Source organism: Hemitrygon akajei, chromosome 22 (genome assembly GCF_048418815.1).
Source record: "Hemitrygon akajei chromosome 22, sHemAka1.3, whole genome shotgun sequence".
In the NCBI taxonomy this organism is placed as follows: domain Eukaryota; kingdom Metazoa; phylum Chordata; class Chondrichthyes; order Myliobatiformes; family Dasyatidae; genus Hemitrygon; species Hemitrygon akajei.
In genome coordinates, this window is record NC_133145.1 from 34,731,200 (window position 1) to 34,747,475 (window position 16,276).

The window sequence follows — 16,276 nt, forward strand, 5'->3', positions numbered from 1 at the left end:
TGCCATTGCCTTCTTCTGGGCAGTGTCTTTACAAGATGGGTGACCCCAGCCATTATACTTCTCAGAGATTGTATGGCATCAGTGGTCACATAACCAGGACTTGTGATAGGCACATTACCAGGAGCTTGAGTGTGTTGCTTGGATTTCCAGCTTCTGCAGATTTTCTCTTGTTTGTGTACCACAATGCACCAATGGCTGTGCTGATGGGGTTATTCCTTCTGTGTTCTGATGTGCGAGTTCAAGCGCTTAAGGTTCTTCAGCACAAACACTGTGGTTTAGGATTGAATGATTGACATCATGCCTGCACTGAACAGTTCAGCAGGCAATCACTGCACAATTGCTAGACATTTCACAAATACATTATCTGGTATTCATGCAGAGTGCACACACACACACACACACACCTGACAGCATTCTAGACTACTAAATGTTCCTGCATTATCCAAAAAAATGATGCTAAAAATCTAATTCTTTTCCTCCATTATCTCGAAACTCAAAAATTAAAGAGGCATGTTTCTTATTACAAAATGCAAACGTTTGAGAAGTAACCTGATTGTGGTGTAAAAGGTTACATGGAGAATGTGGATTTGGAATATAATTTCAAATTTGCAAGCAGGGCATGATTTCTGATTCAAAACGTAAGTTTAAAAATATCAGCAAATTGTTTCCGAAACTATTGGGTGCTCTTTGTACAACATTTTCACAGTTTGTCTGTGATAAAGTAGGTTTTCTCTAAGTTCTCCAGACTCCCCCCACACCTAAAGTGGCAGTAATAGTTTTTACTGCCCACACTATACCACCCTTTTGTGTAGATTAATTGCAAAAAAAAACATATCAATGGGAGAAAAAGCAGCAGGGGTACAAGGAAGTTAGGAGAGGGAGAATGTTGCCAAGCTGTTTGCTACCCTGAGAGCTGGCATGGACCCATTTGGATGAGTGGGATAATGAAAAGGCTTGTGAGAAATTGTAAGTAAATGCAGGAAAAGAACGTCAAAAGTTCTTGAGTCTGTTCCAACATTCAGTAGGATGATGGCTGCTCCTTTGTAACTTGTTTCTGCTTTATGCCTACTAAGCTTTATGCTTTATGTTTATTAATTCCCAGAGTGCTTGGAATATCTTGTGTAAGTATAATTTCTCCTCATGCAGAAAATAATATGACAAGTCCAGATATTTTAGTGGAGGTCAAATACTGGGTGCATTTAAGCAATTGTAATGGGAGAATTATGAATGATTTCAATGGATAAATGGATCAAATTGACTTTCCTATCCATACTGGTCTTGTGAATGTGTTGCCAAGGGGAATTTTAGCTCAGGATAGACAAATACTTTAATATACATGGTTAAAGTTCTAATGTGATTACTTGAAGATGTAACAATTTACAGTGAGGAAACATATTAAGTACAGCATAAGAGTCAGCCAAATGCAATTCCCTTTTCTCAAAGTAATGGGCTGGGTTGATCAGACCCAAAAGACCTAAACAATTCGATTGCCCGGGAGATGTGGGAAGAAGCATACAAGTACAACAAATTCATTTAAACCTAATTTATTATCATAAAATAGAAAGCAAAAATAAACCACAATAAATGCTACATAGTAAGTTACGAATATTTCAGGACTTATGATTCTTAGCCTCCACTTGATTTTTATGCTGTTGTTGGGTGGACTTTGATTGTCACTGCTGTCAGAGGACTTGATTGTTGCTCCTGATGAGGAAACTCTGAATTCCTACTCGTGAAACCACCCTGGGTCTCTTAAGCGCCAATCGTGATTCATCCAGTCTGGGTGAAGTCCCAAGAACTAAAAGAAAGGTACCCAAGTAAATAGAGAGCTACAAAAGCATAGAGAGCCAGGCAGAGACAGTTTCTTGGGTCTTTTTTTCTCATGCCACTAACTTAGCATGGTTTCTTTCATTCAAGCAACTTAAGTGTTCATTGACAGACATCCTCACACCACTGCTGCCTTGAGGCCGGGAAAGACTCCAGCCGCTATCAGCAAGCATTAAACATTAACAACCTTGCAGTGTTTAACTTGTACAGACACCTTGACAGCTTACATGCGGTGAGCTCGTAAAGAGTTAAAATTTCACTTGGAGCTCTTCAGATTTTCATCCAATATTTTACAAAACTTAATACGCCACAGCTTGCACAGTTCCTTCGTCTATGCCGCATCTCTTCCTAGGGTGAGGCTTTCTTTTCCAGGTCATTAGAGATGTCCTGCTGCTTCAAAGAATGGAGTTACCCTTCACCTGCCATTGATGCTGCCCTCAGCTGCATCTCTTCCATTTCCCGGACATTCGTGGCGGCCCCACTTTCCCACCGCCTTAACAGCAATAGATTTCCTCTTGTCCTCACCTACCACCCCATGACCCTCTGCATCCAACACTCATTCTTTACAACTTTTGCCTTGTTCAATGGGACCTTACCACCAAACACATTCCCCCCCCCCACACACTCTCCGCTTCCTGCAGGAATTGCTCCCCCCATGATTCCCTTGTTCATTCGTCCCTCCCCAATAATTTCCCTACTGACACATATCACTGTAGGTGACAGAAATGCTAGACCTGCTCACTAGCCTCCTCCCTCACCACCATTCGATGCTTCCAGGTGAAGCATCACTTGGGGTTGGGGTTGAAGCAACACTTGAATCTGTTGGGGTTGTCGATCATATCCCGTTCTGCTGCTGCGACCTTCTCTACGTTGGTGAGATCTGATTTAACTTGGGGGACTGCTTTGTCAAGCACGTCTGCACCATTTGCAAAGCAGAATTTCCTGGTGGCCAACCATTTTAATTCATATCCCCATTCCTGCTTTGACATGTTGGTCTCTGGCCTCCTCTTTTGCCACGATGAGTCCACTCTCAGGGTGGAGGAGCAACACATATTCCTTCTAGGTCGCCTCCAACTTGATGGCATGTCTCTGCATTAACACCAATTGCTCCTTCTGATATTTTTTCCTCCCCTTTCCTTATTCTTCTATTCTCTACTCTAGTCTCTTACCATTACTCCTCACCTGCCTATCATCTTCCGCTGAAGCATCTCCTCCTTCCCTTTGTCCTATGGTCCACTTTCATCTCCTATCAGACTCCTTCTTCTCCAGCCCTGTACCTTTCCCTCCCACCTGGCTTCACCTATCACTTTCTAGCTACACCTCCTTTTCCTCCCCCCCCCCCACTTTTTCTGGCATTTTCCCCCTTTCTTTACAGTCCTAACTACATTCACTTCTGCCCCCTGAAATTCTTGAATTTACTAATTCTCCAGTGTAATTTTCCAGCTATCCAATACCCACTCTTGCTTTTCCTTTACTCTTTATAGATCTGGAAAAGCCTTTGATAGCCTCTTTTATATTGCTGATTAGGTTGCCTTCATATATCATCCATTCGTTCTTTATGATTTTGCTCAGTTGCCTTCTGATAGTTTTTAAAAGCTTCCCAATCCTCTAACTTCCCACTGATTTTTGCTATATTATATTCCCTCTTCTTTGCTTTTATTGTGTCTTTGACTTCCCTTGTGACCCACGGTTGCTTCATCCTCCCTTTATAATTCTTCTTCATCTTTGGGATGTTTCTATCACGTGACTTCCAAGTTGCCCACAGAAACTCCAGCCATTGCTGTTCTGTTGTCATTCATGATAGTGTCCCTTTCCAATCAACATTGTCAGCTCTTCTCTCATACCTCTGTAATTCCTTTCATTCCACTGGAGTACTGATACATCTGACTTTAACTTCTCCCTCTCAAACTACTGGATGAATTCTATCATATTATGAACTCTGTCTCCTAAGAGTTCCTACACTTTAAGCTACCTAATCAAACATGTTTCATTACACAACACCCAATGCAGAATTGCTTTTCTCCAAATAGGTTCAACCACAAGCTGTTCTAAAAAGCCATCTTGTAGGCATTTTACAAATTCACTCTCTTGGGATCCAACACTAACCTGTTGTTCCCAATCTACCTACATATTGAAATGCCCAAGATTATGGTAACATTACTCTTATTATATTACTTCTCTATCTTACATTGTTATTTATATCCCACATCCTGGCTACAGTTCAGTGGCCTGTATATAACTGCCATCTGAGTCTTTTTACCCTTGCTTACCTACAAGGAATCTACATCTTCTAATCTTATATTACCTCTTTCTATCTGATTTCATTTTTTACCAACAGAACTACCCTACCCCCTCTGCCTACTTGCCTGTTATTTCAATACAAATTGTATCCCTGGATGTTAAGCTCTCAACTATGACCTTCATTCAACCTTGACTCACTGATGTCCGCAACATCGCACCTGCCAATCTCTAACTGTGCTACAAGATCATCTGCCTTTTTCCATATAGTGCATGCATTCAAATATAACACCTTCAGTCCTCTACTCATCACCATTTTCAGTTGCCCCCTGTTGTACTTCATCTGTTCCCACTGACTGCAATATTGTCTTATGCTGCCTGTCTTTCCACACAGCCTCACTATACAATATATCATCTTGTATAACTATTGTCTCATCCTCAGCACTATCACTCCAGTTTGCATCCTCCTGCCAAATTAGTTTAAACCCTCCCCAGCAGCTCTAGCAAACTTGCCCGCAAAGATATTGGTCTCCTTGAGTTCACACATAACCTGCCCTTTTTGTATAGGTCATATGTTCCCCAGAAGAGATCCCAATGATCCAGAAATCTGAGCCTTGCCCCCTGTGCCACTCCATCTACCACTCATTTATCTCTACAATCATCCTATTCCTGCCCTGGCTAGCATGTGGTACTGGGAGTAATCTAGCGATTATGACCTTGGAGGTCCTGCTCTTCAGCTTCTTTCCTAAATTCCAATACACAACATGTAAGTCCCTCATCATCACACATCTACTACTGAAGCCTGCACTATGAGTGTGACCACCTCAGTAGAAGTCTCAGCTTCTGATGTTTCCAGCCTCCTGGATAGTCCTGAGTACATCCAGCTCCAGATCCTTTCCTTGACCTGAAGTTGGGTGCTCTTCCTGCAGATGGAGTCATTAGAGAAACTGTTAGGTGACCTGAATTCCGAATCTCACAGAAGGAACTGCCTGATCTACCATCCTACCAACATTTCTTATACTTCGAAGTTCTCAAGCTTTAAGTTCTCGCTTGCATTTGGTTAAGCCTGTTAAACCAGTGCCTGCCCACTCTAACACTGGCTTCCTGCAACAATGACTGCTCCAGCAATTCCACTTACACCTCACTTCTTTTTATTGGTCTGCCGAGTCCCTAAAAGATCAAGAGGATTGCAGCCCTTTGAAAATTTCAGAAAGGCTCCGAGCTCTTTTTAAACCTCATGTAGCCTCGCCAACGAATGATATCTGGCAATAATTGCAGTCTGCAGAAAAGTTACAAAAGGTCCCAATCTTTTTCTGAACCTCGCACAGCCTCACCAATGAACAATCTCTTACAATGAGTAACCTTCAAAAATTTGGTTCTCTGATAACTCAGGTTATGGAAAAGAATCTTTGTAAACTCTGGATGGATGAAGTTTTGTATAATAAATTTTTTCAATGTGTCTTCCATATGATTCCAGTGGCCACCTGGGAGAGCTCTGATGCTTGGGATCCACCTTCTTGGTAGTTAGCAGTGAAAGTGAATCCCTATTTGTGGTCAATACTGAATGTGGACAATTTGTTAAGTATGCAAGACAGACTCATGTATGAGAAATAAAGTTTTTAGGGAGACTGCAATGCTGAGAGACAATTTCGAAAAGAAACAAGTTTCAGGAAAAACTGTCGCATTTGAAAATAGACATTTTTTTTCAGGCCAATGAGGTTGGAAATAATGGTGGCTATAAAATTTTAGGTATAACACTATTCTTGACATCATTCGTGACAATTTTTTGTTGATAGTGTTTTAGTGCTATTGAAAATCCAACTGGAAATTCAGGACCTGGAAATTTAAAAGTATAAAAGATGGGAATATGTTTTCTAGATTATGTTCCCTGTCACTCTATTTATTTGAATTAGAGTTGTCTGATTTCAGTTCTAAGCCAGAGTGATTTTAGAAAGATTTTAAAAAATGGATGACAGTATGGGAGCTTGAATATGTTTAGCAATGAACTAATCAGATGAAAATCCTTTAATGTCAAAAAATGTCTAAGGATTACAGATGATCAGACCAAAAGAAAAAGCCAAATGATTTGCTTCATATCAGGTGACTCTGAAAATAACAGGAACAACAATGCAGAACTAATAGGAGACTTTAATAAACAGAATATGAAATGCAAATTGCTATGTTGAAGGCATCCTTACTCTTTATCTGGTATATGGTTTCAGTGTGACCTACATAACATTTCATATTATGGCATTTTTGTCAAATAGCAACTCTATGATTTACAAATAACAAGAGAAAGTAATAAAGTGTGCTATTGTTAAAAAAGGCAATTTAAAAATAAAGAAATAAATAAATAGATTTGAAGTATTGTTAGTTAAAAACATTTCAGCGATGAAATAAGGAGGGAATGATATACAAAATAAATGCAGAAAGGATTATGAGAGTTTAATGAAAAAAGACATGCACTAATTAATTAATTTGGTGGCTGCCAAGTCAAAATTTAATATGAAAATTGAAGATAAAATGAATAGAAAACAAGCTTTTTTTTCAAAAATAGAATGGGGAGTGGAAGTTTGAGAATGCTGTAGTGTTATTTTGGATTGAATTATAAATATAGAAACTGAGCTGAAAGCTGAATATCAAATAGCTATTACCATGAGTTTGCAGACCTTGAACTAATTAGAGAAAATGTGAATATATCATAAATTCTACTCTCAAAATAGTGAAACAAGAAAACATAATGAATTTGAAGTAACTAATTGGAAGCCCTAAGGATTGGAAGCAAGTATCTGGGAATTAATAACATTTATCTATGAACATATGTAAGAGCAATCTTTCAAAGAGATCCACAACTTATCAAATAAATAAGACATTAATAAAAAGAAGTAGACATAAGTCATCCAGCCCATTAAGCCTGCTACTCCGTTCAAAAAGATCATGACTGATCTGGCCATGGACTCATCTCCACCTTCCTGCCGTTTCCGCATAACCCTTAATTTCCCTACTGTGCAAAAATTGTGCCTTAAATATTCAAAGCACATTTATTATCAAAGTATATATACAGTATACAACCCTGAGATTCACATTCCCATAGACAGCCACGAAATAAAGGGAAACCATGGAGCCATTTAAAGAAAAACACCAAACTCCAACATGCGAAAAAAACGAAATCCAGCAAATGGCACAAATAAAACAATCATAAAACACAGAATACAAAACACCGAATTACAAAGACTTTGAATGAGTCCAGGCATATTCAGTTCAGCTATATTTAATGAGGCAGCCCGTACTGCATCTCTGAGCAGAAAACTTCACAGATTCACTACTCCCTGGGAAAAGCAATTCCTCTTCATCTTTGTCTTAATCTCTTCCCCTGAACCTCAAGGCTATGTCCCCTAGTTCTAGTCTCACAAACTTTTGGAAACAACTTTTTTGCCTTCATATTATCTATCCCTTTCATAATTTTATTTGTTTCTCTCATTCTTTTGAATTCCCATGAATATAGCTTGATCAAACTATCGCACCCCCTATTAGTATGACAAATTCAATCATACTGTAATCACTCTTTCCAAGAGGGTCCCTAATGACAAGATCATTAAACTTCCCTCTCTCATGGCACAGGACCAGATCAAAAATAACATTGCCCTTGTAGTTTCACTAACAAGCTGTTCAAGAAAGCTATCACAGGTGCATTATATGAAGCCCTGTTCAAAACTGCCTTGTCCAATTTGATTTGCCCAATATATAAGCAACTTAAAGATCCCCTTGACAGCTGCCATTTTATTCTTACATCCACTGCCATTCCATTACACGAGAAAGTGATGTAACTATGAGACATTCTTCTCCACTGGAGATGGACTGACGTTGTGTCATTTTCAAGTAAGATGGATAAATTGAATCAGGCACCAATGAGCCTATTAATCTTATTTCAACTGGAAGAAGAATAATAGAATGTAAAATATACCATTTTGCCTGGATAACAACAGAATAAAGCAAAAAATATTCTTGTTACAATTAAGATTCATATTGAAATTCAAGCAGCTAAGTATTTATGAAAGGGCTCTGTGGCTTAGTTGGTTAAAGTGCCTGTCTAGTAAACAGGAGATCCTGGGTTCAATTCCCAGCAGAGCCTTAATTAATTTTTGAATTTGCACAATATAAATAAGATATTTTTTCTGTTTATTCCAGAATTAGCTAGCAAGTAATTTTAAATCCTGTATGAACACCATTGTGGGACAGCCCCCAAACATTTAGTGTATGCAAACACATAAATTTCAAATATGATATCAATGTTTTTGGACACAAAGGAAATAAAAAATAGTGTATGTGAGTGGGGTAGAGATATAAGATCAACTTTGATTTTACTCAAGTTTAAAGTTCAAACTTCAATGTAAATGTATTATCAAATGACATACAAGTCACCATATACTGCCTGAGATTCATTTTCTTGCAGGCGTTCACAGTGAAACAAAAAATACAATAGAATCAATGAAAAGTAAGCAATGTGGAAAAGAAGGAAAACTGTGCAAATACGAAAATAAATTAATAATAATGAGAGCATGGGTTGTGAGTCCATAGGTTGTGTTCAGTGATAAGTTCAGTGTTGAGGTGAGTGCCGTTAAGTCTCACCCTCAGCGAAGGCTATGACCTACTCCTGGTTCTAATTCTTATGCCGTTCCTTTCATTAAAATTACAACAATGTGTAATATTTTGTATCTAAGAAATTTTGAATAATTTTTGAGGGAGATTGATAAGCTTACTGCTAAGACTACAATTCCTCTGACTGAAAACCCTGGAATTGAGGGGAGCATTTCAAGATAATGACCATTAAAGGTTAAAATGAGGAAAAATTTCAAAATGCAAGAGGTATGTCATTGCATTTCACTACCAAAGTGAATTATAGATGTTTAAAGATTCAGCATGTTCTATATTGAGAACCGTTGATTAGTAGTCACTAAGTGAATTAGAGGATATGAGATTAAGGGAAGTGTAAACTTAGGGAATCGGCCTGTAAGTTTCTGGTCAGAATTGAGTTTTTGAACCGCCCATACACCTGCCAGTTTTGTGGGGTGAATGTAAGTCTAGAAGGTGCAGAATGGTTGTGGGCTGAATCAAAGCAAAGGGGCTTGGGCCTGAGAGTAAAGAATGAGCCACTGTTTGGCTGCTGGACCAGAATTGGAGGTGATTCAAAGTTGTAAAATTGAGAGCTGAGACGGCAGATCCTGAGAGCAAGGAAGAAGCTGAATGACAGGTCATACTGGAAAGGTCAGGTATGGCTGAATCAAGGCAGCGGGCGTCGGACCCAAGAGCATATCAAAGTGGCAGGGCCTGGGCCCCGAGAGTGAGGAATGACCCGTTGTTCGGCTGATTTAAGCACTGGGCCAGATTGAAAAAGTCAGGATGTCAGGGCTGGAGGTGAGGAATGGGCCAGTTATCAGCTCGCTGCCCCGCAAGGTTTATTTTTCTCTGTGTTGTGGCTTGCAAATAACGGGCTCCTGGATTTGCTGTGACTGGCTTTGTGATTGTGGACTCACTTTTGTAAACACCATTTCTAAATGTTGGTGCTTATTTTACTTGTTTGCACAATTTGTTTCCTGCACATTGGGCATTTGGTAGGCTTCCTTTTTAATGGTTTTTTTTTGCTTTCTGGCTGACGGTAAGGAGATGAATCTCAAGGTTGTATATAGTTTAATAAAATTGTACTTTGAACTTTGACCTTTGAACCCATGACATCATTGAATGATAGAGCAGACTTGCTGGGCAACATGCTATAATATGCTTTAGTTTCTTTTTTCATTTTACGGGTTTTGCTTTGTGGCTTGAATCTGTAAATTATAAAGATGGCAATCATGGCTGAAAGATGCCGATTTAAACAGAAATATCTTGCAGAAAGTAGTGTTGAAATATATATTTCATAAATATACACATGAATAATCATCAAACAAACATTGCTGCATTAAATCATTCTAGACTTCATAAACAAAACCTGCATTTTCTTCTTTCCCAAGCACATTCTTTATGTCTAAAATCTGCACGTGTATTATATGGGATGTTCACATGATGCACTCAGGCTTGCAGACAGCGACGCTTCTCCAAACACCACCTGAAGATTCCTTTTGTAAGTACGGAATCCTTGGCAACTTGGTATATTACAGAAATCTCAAAGATTTGATTCATTACCTTCCTGTACAATGAGGGCAATGAGGCTCAGAGCCACTATTTACTGATGCCTGTTTGCAACAACCAGGAGCCTCTGTGTGCTCTTTTATACTTTGGATTCCATTTCACTCAACTTTTTACTTTGATACAGGAGCATATGGAAACATAGAAAACCTACAGCACAATACAGGCCCTTCAGCCACAATGCTGAGCCGAACATGCACTTACTTTAGAAATTACCTAGGGTTACCCATAGCCAACTATTTTTCTAAGCTCCATGAGTCTCTTAAAAGACCCTATTGTATCTGCCTCCATCACCGTCACTGGCAGCCCATTCCACACACTCACCATTCTTTGTGTAAAGAACTTACCCCTGACATCTCCTCTGTACCTACTTGTGGTGAACTACATATACCTGTCTGGACACGCCCCCCCCCCCCCCCCGGCTGACTGCTCCTGTGGCTCCTCCCACTGACCGTGGCTCCTCCCACAGACCCCGGTATAAAGGCGATTGGAGGCACAGCCCCTTCCTCAGTCTCCAGGATGTTGTGTGGTGGTCACTTGCTGCTTGTTCTTTCTTCCCGCCAATAAAAGCCTATATCTCGCCTCACGTCTCCAAGAGTTATTGATGGTGCATCAATTTTATTGGCTGGAAGTTTTAAAACTTGGGGAGTGTTTTACGTCCGGAAAAATTAGACTTGGACCCTCAAGCTCCAGAAGTAGCTCTTGCCTTTGAACTCTGGCTTGCATGCTTCCAATCATACTTGGAAGTGATTCCCGTGACTGAGCCTGCTATCATGCACAAAATCCTCCTTTCCAGGGTCAGCCCAAAAGTATTCTCCCTTATCAGGGACCTGCCGACCTACCAAGGGGCACTGGATGCCCTCAAAAGATAGTACCTGCGGCCGGTGAACACCGTCTACGCAAGACATCGCTTAGCGACGCGGTGGCAGCGGGCCGGAGAGTCGAGCGGGGAGTTTCTCTGAGCCCTATAGACATTCGTGCGGGCCTGCGACTGCAAGGGACTGACGGCGGAACAGCATGCGGAGCTCCTGGTACGAGACGCCTTCGTTACAGGGATCAGGTCAGTGTACGTGCGACAGCGGCTGCTGGAAAACGCCGATCTTACCTTACGCTCGGTGATTGAGCTGGCTGACACGCTAGAGGCTGCACTGCACAACGCTGACGCTGTCCAGCCGCGTGATCCCCCGCCGGTTCCATGGATGCTGCAGACCCCGCCACCCGCGAGCGAATTGACCTCGGCTGCTGCCAGTCGCGAGTCCACGAACTCCCTGAAACCGACCACAGCTGCTGCCAGTCGCAAGTCCGCGCAGTGTTACTTCTGTGGACTCGAAAAACACCCCCGAAAATGCTGCCCAGCCCGAGAAGCAACCTGCTCCAGCTATGGAAAGAAGGGCCATTTTGCCAGGGTCTGTAAGTCTGAACCACGAGCGGGGTCAGGCAGCGCCGCGTGTGAGGCATGGGGGCCGCCATCTTGGTCGTCACCATCTTGCCTACCTGCCTCGTGTGAGACATGGGGGCGGACATCTTTGTCGGCGCCACCTCGCCCCGCCTCCGACCCACAAGTGCTTACCGGGCACCAAGATGGCAATTCAACTCTGGCCTCCGTAACCCTCGACCAAAGCGCCCCACACCAGCTTGCAAGGTCAATGATGGACATCCCGTGGTTTGACACGGGCAGCACTGAGAGTTTTATTCACCTGGACATGGTGCAACGCTGCGGACTCGTGACACAGCCGGTAAGCCAGAGGGTCACCATGGCTTCTGGGTCGCATTCCACAGACATCTGGGGGGGCTGTGTAGCCACATTGGTGGTGCAGGTCACAGAATATTGGGACTTTGCGCTACTGGTCATGCCTCAACTGTGCGTGCCTGTGCTATTGGGGCTGGACTTCCAGAGCCACTTCAAAAGTGTGACTATGGCATATGACGGGCCCCTCCCACCAATCACTGTCAGGAATCCTCAGTTTTGTGGGACTTCGTCATATACCCCGCTACTGACCACACACACACACCGACCCACACATCCCACCCAGCACCATGCGGACAGCTGCGCTACTGACACCACTTGCAGCCTTTCCACCCTCAAGATCCCTCCCCCACCGCTGTTCGCCAACCTGACCCCCGACTGTAAACCTGTGGCAACTAAAAGCAGGAGGTACAGCGCGGGGGACAGGGCCTTCATTCAGTCAGAGGTGCAGCGGCTGTTCAGGGAGGGCATCATTGAGCCAAGCACAAGTCCTTGGAGGGCCCAGGTGGTTGTTGTTCGGACCGGGCAGAAAAGTAGGATGGTCGTGGACTATAGCCAGACCATCAATCGGTTCACGCAGCTTGACGCGTACCCCCTACCCTGCATTGCGGATATGGTCAACCAGATAGCTCAGTACAAGGTGTACTCGACCATAGATCTGAAATCCGCTTACCCCCAGCTCCCCATCCGCTCAGAGGACCGCCCCTACACCGCCTTCGAGGCGGGCGGCAGGTTCTATCACTTCCTGCGCGTCCCCTTCAGTGTCACGAATGGTGTCTCTGTCTTCCAGCGGGAAATGGACCGGATGGTGGACCGGTGCCAACTGAAGGCCACATTTCCCTATCTGGATAACATCACCATCTGTGGTCACAACCTCTCGGATCACAACATCAACCTCCAACGATTTTTCCAAGTGGCCAAAGCTCTGAACCTTACTTATAACAGGGACAAGTGTGTGTTCAGAACCACTCGACTCACTATCCTTGGGTATGTCATGGAGAATGGGGTCATTGGCCCTGATCTCGACTGTATGCGCCCCCTGTTAGAACTCCCTCTTCCCACCATCCTCAGAGCCCTCAGATGGTGCATGGGCTTCTTTTCCTATTACGCCCAATGGGTCCCCCATTACGCAGACAAGGCCCGCCCCCGGTCAAGTCTACCACATTTCCCCTCTCTGCCGAGGCCCGCGCGGCCTTCAGCCGCATTGAAGGGGACATTGCCAAAGCAGCGATGCATGTAGTGGACGAGACCATTCCCTTCCAAATAGAGAGTGACGCCTCCGACTTCGCGCTGGCGGCTACCCTGAATCAGGCAGGAAGGCTGGTAACATTCTTCTCTCGTACCCTTCAAGGCCCTGAAATTCAGCACTCCGTGGTGGAGAAAGAAGCCCAGGCAATAGTGGAAGCTATTAGGCACTGGAGGCACTATCTCGCCAGCAAAAGGTTCACCTTGCTGACCGACCAGCACTCAGTTGCGTTCATGTTCAGCAACCAACAGCGGGGCAAAATCAAAAATGATAAAATTTTGCGGTGGAGAATAGAACTCTCCACCTACAACTATGATATCCTGTACCGGCCTGGAAGGCTCAATGAGCCCCCTGATGCCCTATCCCGGGGAGCGTGTGCCAGTGCGCAGCTCGACCAACTATACGCCCTCCATGCAGATCTTTGTCACCCGGGGGTCACCCAATTTCGTGAAAGCCCAGAACCTGCCTTACTCCCTTGAGGACATCAGGACGATGACCAGGGACTGCCAAGTCTGCGCTGAGTGCAAACCGCACTTCTACCATCCTGACAAGGCGCAACTTATCAAGGCCACCCACCCCTTTGAGCGACTGAGTGTTGACTTTAAGGGCCCCCTTCCCTCCACCGACCGCAATGTCTACTTTCTCAACATTATCGACGAGTACTCACGGTTCCCCTTTGCCATCCCCTGCCCTGACACCTCTGCCACATCCGTCATAAAAGCCCTGCGCCAGCTCTTTCACTCTATTCGGATATCCCTGCTATATCCACAGTGATAGAGGGTCCTCCTTTATGAGTGAAGAGCTGTGCCAGTACCTGCTGGCTAGGGGCATTGCTACTAGTCGGACCACGAGCTATAATCCCTGGGGAAATGGACAAGTGGAGAGGGAGAATGCCACAGTGTGGAAGGCCACACTTTTAGTCCTTAAGTCAAAGGGGTTGCCGGTCTCTTGATGGCAGGAGGTCCTCCCCGAGGCACTCCACTCTATCCACTCCCGTTATGTACGTCCACCAATGCCACCCCTCATGAGCGCCGCTTTCCTTTTCCCAGGAAGTCTGCCACTTGTACCACCCGACTGGCTTGGCTGACATCCCCAGGGCCAGTGCTGCTCCGGAAACATGCGCGGAGCAATAAATACTCCCCGCTGGTCGAGAGGGTTCACCTACTACATGCGAACCCCCAGTACGCCTATGTGGTCTTACCTGATGGGTGGGAGGACACGGTCTCCGTCCGCGACCTGGCGCCCACAGGAGCAGCTGACCACTACCCCGAACACTCCACAGTAACGTTGAACCCTGTACCCGAGGTGACACCGCGCACACGAAGCCCTACACAGACTTCTCATGACACTCCCATACTGGGCGTCTCGTACGTGCATATACCAGGCGCCTCGCACACACATGAGGGATTACTGACGCCTAGTGGGCTGACACCTCCAGTTAGGCCGGAACCAGCACAACCACTGTCTCTGGTGCAATCACCACTGGCACCTGTGCAATCACAGCCGGTGCTACGTAGATCGCAGCGACAGATTCGACCTCCTGATAGACTTAACCTGTAAATATACGTAAGAAACTTCGCCCCATGGGGACTGTCTTTTAAAACAAAGGGGGGTGGGGTGAATGTGGTGAACTACATATACCTGTCTGGACACACTCCCCCCGCTGACTGCTCCTGTGGCTCCTCCCACAGACCCTGGTATAAAGGCGATTGGAGGCACAGCCCCTTCCTCAGTCTCCAGGATGTTGTGTGGTGGTCACTTGCTGCTTGTTCTTTCTTCCAGCCAATAAAAGCCTATATCTCGCCTCACGTCTCCGAGAGTTATTGATGGTGCATCACTACTTCCAAACACCTTAAAACTGTGCCCTCTTGTGTTCGCCACTTCAGCCCTGGGAAAAAGCCTCTGACTATCCACATGATCAATGCCTCTCATTATCTTATACACCTCTATCAGGTTACCTCTCATCTAGCGTTGCTCCAAGGAGAAAAGACCAAGGTCACTGAACCTATTCTCATAAGGCATGCTTCCCAGTCCAGGCAACATCCTTGTAAATCTCCTCTGCACCCATTCCATGGCTTCTACATCCTTCTTGTAGTGAGGTGACCAGAACTATGCACTGTACTCCAAGTGGGTCCTATATAACTGTAACATTACCTCCTAGCTCTTAAACTCAATCCCCTGGTTGATGAAAGCCAATGCACCATATGCCTTCTTAACGACAGAGTCAACCTGCACAGCAGTTTTGAGTGTCCTATGGACACAGGCCCCAAGATCCCTCTGATCCTCCACACTGCCAAGAGTCTTAACCTTAATACTATATTCTGCCATCAGATTTGACCTACCAAAATGAACCACCTCACACTTTGCATCCTATCGTTGTCTCGGTGTAACCTCTGACAGCCCTCCACACTATCCACAACACCCCCAACCTTTGTGTCATCAGTAAAGGTTTGGCTGAGTTTTGTAGCACAAGAAATTTAGAGCCTTTTGATGAACAAATAATAGATTTTCTGATCATTTAAACAACTTTTTGTAGATAGGCTATGAGTTTTTAAGTAAATTGGAGACAGTGCTTTCAAACTTGACATCAAAGAATGTGAGACGTTTCATCTGATAAGACTGCCTTCACATTTAAAAAAAATATATATCAGAGGCATTCTAGTGATCATGGCTTTGATCGGTTTGTATATACTTCAATTGGAAGTCCATGCATTTCCAATGAGTCAATCATCTAATTAGTTTTTTTTTGCTGTGTTCACATTTGGATTCTTTGTGTAGCTGGGGAGAGAGGAAGGATGTGGAATGGTACTAAGATATAGAAATGACACTGCTTCTGTTGCTTTTTCTTACATTTCTTGGTCCCATTTAATTAATTAGTCCTTCACTTACAAACGAGAAAATCTGCAGGTGCTGGAAATCCAAGCAACACGCACAAAATGCTGGAGGAACTCAGCAGGCCAGGCAGCATCTACGGAAAAGAGTACAGTTGACGCTTTGGGCCAAAACCCTTCGGCAGGATTTTGGCCTGAAGTGTC

General features: G+C 44.0%; 1 non-coding gene across 1 annotated transcript; it reads left to right on the plus strand.

Moving 5' to 3' along the window:
- Positions 1-8,123: 8,123 nt before the first annotated feature.
- Positions 8,124-8,197, plus strand: trnat-agu (transfer RNA threonine (anticodon AGU)). The gene has a single exon. It is a non-coding gene; the product is annotated as a tRNA-Thr (tRNA).
- Positions 8,198-16,276: the final 8,079 nt, after the last annotated feature.